Here is a 7888-nt window from a genome sequence, read left to right as displayed (position 1 = left end):
GTCCAAATTGACCTGGATATTGGGTAATTGAAGATTCGGGGGCAGCAGGCGAAATGGATGCAGATATTAGAGTTATTCCTGCACTGTTCCCAATATTGCCAACCTCTTATGCTGTATGATTGCAGATGATCTGATCAATCTTGTGCTGTGGTTTACGTTTGCATACTGTACATCACCTCATAACCTATTTAAAGGAATAGTTCATCCAACAATGAAAAAATTCTCAAACATTTATCCAAGATTTGTTTTCTTTGGAGCCTATTTAGAGAATATATCACTTTGCTCACAAATGGATGCTCTGCAGTAAATGGCTGCCATCAGCAAGAGAGTTGATAAAACAGGAAGAAAATAAGACATGCATCACTGGTTACTTCAGGAGATGTTATACTGTATATCAAGTTAATATATGCATCTTTTTCTCCTGATTCATATGAGATGACTTTTTCACGGAAGAAAACTGTATCAAATGACTCATATTTTAGCATGAAGCAATGTGTGGATTGCTTGTGGATTATTTTGATGTTTTTATCAGATGTTTAAACTCTCATCACCCATTAACTGCATAAGACCCAACGGTGAGCAAGTTATGTAATGCTACATTTTTCCAAATGTGTTCCGTTGAAGAAACAAACTCATCTACATCTTTATTTTAGATGGCCCGAAGATGAGTACGTTTTAATTTTTGAGCGAAATGTTCCTTTAAAAATTATGTTTTCTATTTAGAATAGTAACATTAAGTTATTGTTGTTGCCTGAATGTTATTTATTAGCATGCTTATTTGTTTTCTCAGTATTTTCGACTTAGAAAGCTGTAGGCTATGATTATATGCAATTTTAATCAACATTATCTGTGCACAGAATTCAATTTTGTTCCAAATGCAGTGCACAGAATGCACGCATACATCCTGGCTTGACTCTATATGGATGAACAGACTATACTCTTTCCAGATATCAGCATCAAGGTCATGAGAGCTGTATTGTTACCCTCAAACTCTCCGCCATCTGGTTCTGGCAAGAGATGTCATCGCTCTATCTTTTTATCTCACATCGTATGTCTGGAATCATGTATGTGCTGGATACATTCAGTATCAGTAACATAGAGGTTAGAGAAACAAATCATGACAAAGATGAAATATTATACATAAACTTCTGCCCTGAGACCATTTATCATTTAATAACATATTAGTGTGTGACCTTGGCCAAGCGGATACAGGAATTGGACTGAAACATATTTCACGTGGATGTAATATAACTTCGAAGACTTAGCCTTGCATCAGCAATAAAAAATAATTCACCTGCCACATCTGCCCCGTTCTGTGATTTTCAGTATGTGTGTGTGTGGGATATTATTTTGACACTATCATTTATTTAATCATTCTTTCTTTTTACACAATCACAGATCTGCATAATTAATTCAGCTTGTTGAACAGCCACACTCAGTTGAGAGCACACTGTCTTACAATGGACTGCAAGCAATAAGTTAAACACAAGTAACATGAGTCCAGTACCTCAGAACGTTTACTATAGGTAAAAAAAAAAAAAAAAAAAAAAAAAAAAATATATATATATATATATATATATATATATATATATATATATATATATATATATATATATATATATATATATATATATATATATATGTTGAAGAATAAAGCTTGCTATGATTATGATTAACTTTCATCAACATTGACATTCTTTTTGGTTTGACTGTTATATGAACGAAAAGAAGCATTTGATTTTTATGTGTAATGCAATTTCTGGCCCATTTTTTCCCTTATTATACACTGAATAGTTGCCCTTTTGTTAGTTTATTTATTAAATCACTTAAAAAACACAGACTGACACCACTCATTAATTTAAAACATTCTGTTGCCATACATTAAGATAAACAAAAATAAACCTTAAATGACTTCTGCAACAAATGCTGAATTTATCACGTTGACAACCCTATGTAATTCATCAGCACAGAATATGTGTTGTGATTTTACTGTTTACATTTCATTGTCGTTCCATGAAGCTCACTGGAATGCTTTCGCTGTGTTTTTTGGAATGATTCCAGCGTTGAACAAAACTCCGGAATCTTTGAAATGTCCTGTGCAGTTAACAGTCGGGTTCCATTACACAATCGCGGGGAACTCATCAAACCGTCCCTGAGTGGGCAGCAAACATGCGAGATGGCTAGAAATACACCCCTCTGCTCCTGGGCTGACATTTTTAGAAGCATTTTACCAAACTCATCTGAACATTTATAGAGAGTGAATTGAAAACCATTGTCTCCAGGGAAACAAAACGAAAGCTAAACGGTTACAGGAACCCATCGTGTATTTTCAGATAGAGTAGGCAGTTAGGCCTATCATTCAGCAGCCTGTCAAAGACAAATAAATGAACCCACTTTTTCTGTATGCTTTTTTCTTTCCAGAGGCTTTTAATGTCCGTGACACTCACACTAGCCAGTGTTTATTGCTCTGGGATCATGTCAGGTGTGGGTTGCTGGCGGGTCAGTGGCCTCGGTGCGTTCAGCACTCTGGGTGAGGTGAGATCTCTAATCTGCTCGCAGTTAGCACGCCGTGACGACCTCATCATAGACCGCAGCTGCCTTACCAAACAAGGCCTTCAACTGTGGCACATACAGAGAAAAGAGAAATCAGACTCTTTTGTATTGCTCTGTCTACATTTTACACAATGAAAATAATAAGGCAACTAAAATAATTAAAAGTAGAGTAAAAGAAGTAAAGAAAACACATGAGTCAGGTTCTTAGGAATGTAATAAAAAAAAGCATAGAGAAAGAAATTCTATAAACAAAATTGTGATTAGGAGTAAAATTTATATTAAACCAATATGAACAAAAAAATACATTTCTATATTACATTGCCATATGTGTTTTAAACTCACTCTGCACAAGACTTTTACAACTTGAATTAATCTTGCTTTGTCATAAACAAGTCAAATTATCTACTATTTTAATATTCCTACTGACCTTGACGCATAGTTATGATGGTCTGCGGTAGACCCCCCCCCCCTCCATGTTTATTCAAGTTCATTAAACGACATGACTTTTTCCAATTTTAATAAGCAGTGAAGCAGTTGTGTTATGCCAAACTGGTTAATAAGGTTTTCTTACAATAATTTCATTCTTTTAATGAGGTCTTACTCTTCATTATGATATCACTGTTGCATTACTCTGACATTTTCGATTTAATGCCATCCATAAAAAATCTGAACGAATTTTAATACAGAAATTAAAAGGATGCTTCTCATAGAAGAGGCATGTTCTAGTCATTGTATGTATGAATGGTGTTTTTAATGCATAAATCACTATGTCATTGGCCCAGCTTCTTCCCAACTCCCTTCTCAGCACAATAGATTGTTAGACTGGTCCAAACCAGCTCCATTTTTATCAGCACTGGGCATCTACCAAGTTCAAATGACCTATAATTGCATTTGCATTCATGAACGTTGAGTCAAGACTCCATGGAGAGTATGTTTATTGAGATGCAAGTAATAATGGCTGTTGATTCGATTTGTACATGTGCTTGCGATTATAGAGAAAACAGTAAAGAAAGAGGCTTGGATTTGGGTGACTGACAAAAGTCACCTAGGGCTCAGCTTATTGTTGTGTTTGGCACTTGCTGCATGGATTTCTACTCATGAACAAATAAGGCTTTGGAGCTTTTAGACAGCTATATGATTGAGAATATGTAGGCCATTAGGCTGTTTGGTTTCCAGCCAGCACAATGATCTATAAGGTGCTTTACGATATGGAATTATGGAGTGAAATCTTGTTACTGCAAGAACAAAAGCAAAGCTACTGTAAAGCTACTGTGTATTTGAAGCAATGGTCCGAAACTGAAGTATCCCATCCCATTAAAAACCTAGACATCTCTAACATTAATGGATATGAACATGGAATAAACTGCTAGGCTATTCGTCGGCTGCTATCAGGACCTGCAATCAAATCACAAGGAAATGGAGACATGATGGTTGGCTTGTGACTGCAAGTAATTCGATTGTGCTTGATCACATGCAATGCTGCCCCTGAGCTACGATATATGTCATTACCCAGAGATATCATATTGCACCTCACATTGTGGCGTAATGGTGACCTCACTGTTCTTATCTCACCCATTCAGCCATATATACACCTGGCAACCAGAACTAGCCGGGAGCGGAAGACAGGAGCGTTATTTTAGCATCTTGACTAAGAATGATGACTATTTCAGAGTTAGCACTGCACTGATTCAGGGTGATCTCTGGCTGCTTCTCTAGCAGGAGTAAGAGCTAAAAAATGTTGCTCTTCAAAGTTCTTTGTCTCTGATAAACTGCCTCGTTTCGTGTTCCCAACACGGTTTTGTGGCCCGGGTTTGAAGCAAATGCTCCATTTCAGAGCGGCAGTGTGGGATGAAAGCCAGGAAGAACAAAACTGTGCTTCTCTTTTGTTTATTTATTTGTTGTCAGTTCCGTATCGCTCTCTTGCGAGAGCTTTACTTCAGATCAAATGTGGAAAAAGGAAAAAAGCGAGATGTTTCCCTCAAAGTTTCTTTGGCCTAATTTGATACTTTTTATTAAAAGATCACAATAAGCAAAATTGTACTGGATAATTGTGAACCACTGGGATTCAGCCAATTCAATTACCCCAACTGTGACAGCAGCAAATCATATTGACTTTGTTTGCAAGGGCCAGAATTGTTACAATGGTTCGAGTGTTGTCTAATTACTCTAATTCATGGACAATATACAGATACCACACACCTACATTTTTCTGTTTCTGTGAGTAAACATAATTAGTTTGAGTCATGTTGAGGAAATGCTCATGGGTTCTTTAAGAGGGACTTTTTCAGGTGCGTTTATTATCTGTCTGATAATGTCAGTCTATTTGTCATTCATGTACCTGCCCTAGGCATCCTTAGCTTATGAAGTCACCAACTTCTGAATAACTCTTTGCTATTTGCACTGAGCCGACTCATTTATTGTTGTCTAGACTCCTTATGATAACTTGGAGGAGTATGATCACAGAAAGAGGAATGAGGAAAAGAAGAAGAGACAGGAGGAGAGGGTTGTTATTATTAGCCTCCCTAAATGTCTTATGAAAATCTTATATATACACATGTGTATATGTGTATACACATTTTAAAAATACATTGTTGTATCTTCAATTGAGATTGGCCCCAAAATGCCACAGAAAGAAATAGAATATATTGGATTGTTTTAATTGACTTGTTGCCGGCTATTATTTATCATTCTCTAAAAATGAAAATTACCCAAAAATGAAAATTACAACACTTTACACACTCTCAATTAAATCCATTATACTTACCTATAAAACTAAATTATACACCATTGGGGGGTTATCACATGTCACCTGAAGCAGATATATGGGTTTTTGTAACAAAAATATTTCTAGTTTTCAAATTATAACGCAAATAACAGACTTCCGGTTTTTTCCTATGACTGGAAGTATGACGTCGTACGTCGAGTCAGAAGTCAGCCAAGAAGCCAGACGTTTCGAAGAAAAAACTGAAAGTCAGTTATTTAGGTTCTAATTTGAAAACTAGAAATAAGTATCTAGTTTATCTGTTAAATGAATTATTATAATATAAATCTGATTCAAAGGAACTGTAATAACCCTGAAGGCCTATAGGTTAGTTTTACGACAGATGTATCTGATTTACGGAGCTTCAAAATGACGGCTGCTATCCACGATCATTACCAAGCTGGAAGACCCAGGGCAATTTTTTTAAAAACAACTCTTATTGCGTTCTTCTGAAAGAAGGGGGTGAGTAAAAAATGCAGCAATGTTCATGTTTGGGTGAACTTTTCCTTTAAAGTTGGAACGGAACATAAATTGAGATCGTATTTCCTTCCCTATTGTCAAGTGAAATGAGAAAAGGGGCAATCGAGAATTAATTGAATAGGTTTCTGGAAAGGTGCGATTATTTTCCCGCCCCCTCGGCAGTGCACACGTCATCAGAGAAGAAACATCTTTGTCAGGAAGACGGATATTGATTGTTTTGGTTAACAGGGAATATACATGCCACCCTTTTTAAACTCAGTACACTGGTAAATAATTTATAATATTGCAGAAAAATATATATATAAATAAATAAATAAATAAATAAAAATCAAGTCTGATTTCACGGTTACATTAAAATTGGACCATAACTCTTTTAAATGTAATAGAATACGTGTGCTCTTTCATGATTTATAATGTAGGCTACTGATGTTTTTATTTATTTTCATTTAATGTTTTTATACTCAATATTTAATACTCGTAGCTTACATTTTAAAAAGCTATGCTGTGAAAGTATGACTTATTTTGATGTTTTTCGCGATTGCTCTCTCGGTCTCCAAATGACATTCACTTACGTTGCCACTTGCGCTTCTGTGCCAAGACTAATCCCCTCATCCAAGTATCGCTGGTTTGTTTCCTAACCCCGAATGATTAACAACAAATTAATTCCGCTCCAGTCCGCAGCTCTATTCTGCGTCAGGTTTTGGCATTGACTTGCGTTTGAATAGCTGTGGGTGACAGACTTACAACAGCGCTGAGATAGCAAACGCGTGATCTTTCTCTTTTAGACCAAACGCTCCAGGCTGCACGCCGGGGAATGCTGGAAATATTACGCTTCTACCGGACAATAAGAGTTTCCTTTAACAAATTCCAGAGGCTGGACTCCTCGAATCGGAGGCAGCGACGCGCGCACCAAACAAACGAACGTGCCTTTTTGTCCACGCGCTCAGGAGCGTGTTCGTTCTACTGGCGCAGCACTGAATAACTATTGTAGCGGTAGGTGACTGATAAGGCAAGTGTATCCAGCCCAGACGGACACGTTTTCATAAAGCACAGCTGGTTGCGCTGGCGTGGACTGTTTGTGCCATCATTTGTTAGACATACGGCAGTTTATCCCCGCTTATTGCAAACGACTTCTTGGATACTGGATGGCTGTCCGAAGGGGAATACAACGGCTGCAGGACCAAGCCGGGAATGCCATTTGTTCACGAGCTGCATAAACGAGCTTTGTTGCGCGGTGTTTTTACCCGGGGACAGGTGTCGTTGTGTACGTTGGGGCAGGGGGTAAGTTGTTGGGGGTTTGGACACAGTTGTCTTAAGGATGTCAGATCAGGGATCAGATCTGCACAGAGACAGGTGCGATAGAGAGGAGTAGATTTCACGCGGACCCCTCCTCTCTTCTCCTCTCTTCTCCTCTCAGTCATTCTGGATTATAGTCCCGAGGAGGCGAGTCATTCAAAGAGAACCGGGCTCACCGTTTCCCGCGGCTGTTATCGGTAAGTCTGCTGGCTCAAAATGATAAGATTCTGTTCTGGATTGTAGTGGCTGGTTATTATGGGTTTTTCTCCCTCATCCCAGGGTTGCGATGATGGGGTTGGTTCTGCGCGCGCCCATGAATTATGCTGTTTCAACACTAAATAATCAGCCTAAGAATATTACTCAGACGTGTTATGATTGTTTTTTAATAAGACATTACGCGTGTGTAGTTAAAGAAATGCGTTTTCGTATTTAGACACGATTTTTAGAGAGTTGTTGGTCGTTGTTCTGACTTGATTTCACCCTGCTGTGTTGTAGCTACGGATGGCGGAGCAGAATTAAATAACAATTGTTTTACATTTTACAGTAGGTGAGGTTCAGTCTGCAAATATTGTTTGAGTAACATCATTTTACCTGAAGTATTTTCATATTATCAGTAAGTTATGGCATTGTTTTGTTAAATTCTAGTCCTAAAAGATTCTTGATTTTAGGTCTTTTATATGCCTCAATTTATTATTTAGAATTTTTTGGTTTTGGGACTACTACGTTTGTGCAATCTTTTACAAGTGGTTAAGTGCATTTCTCAAAACCGAGTGTACTTCCTCCAAACTCTTCTCACAG

At 37.6% G+C, this 7888-nt stretch overlaps 1 protein-coding gene across 4 annotated transcripts in view; it reads left to right on the top strand.

Moving 5' to 3' along the window:
- Positions 1-6449: 6449 nt before the first annotated feature.
- sema6bb (sema domain, transmembrane domain (TM), and cytoplasmic domain, (semaphorin) 6Bb) overlaps positions 6450-7888 on the top strand; it is a 112179-nt gene continuing 110740 nt past the window's right edge. The window contains exons 1-2 of one of the 4 annotated variants that reach the window (XM_043246890.1): positions 6450-7075; positions 7212-7287. The gene's annotated coding sequence lies outside the window, so the exon portion shown is untranslated. Of the gene's footprint in view, positions 7288-7888 lie in introns of all 4 variants that reach the window. The other 3 variants (XM_043246894.1, XM_043246892.1, XM_043246891.1) reach the window with 3 other exon arrangements.

This window comes from Puntigrus tetrazona, chromosome 8 (genome assembly GCF_018831695.1).
Source record: "Puntigrus tetrazona isolate hp1 chromosome 8, ASM1883169v1, whole genome shotgun sequence".
NCBI classification, from domain to species: domain Eukaryota; kingdom Metazoa; phylum Chordata; class Actinopteri; order Cypriniformes; family Cyprinidae; genus Puntigrus; species Puntigrus tetrazona.
This window is presented reverse-complemented; position numbering and strand designations above follow the sequence as displayed.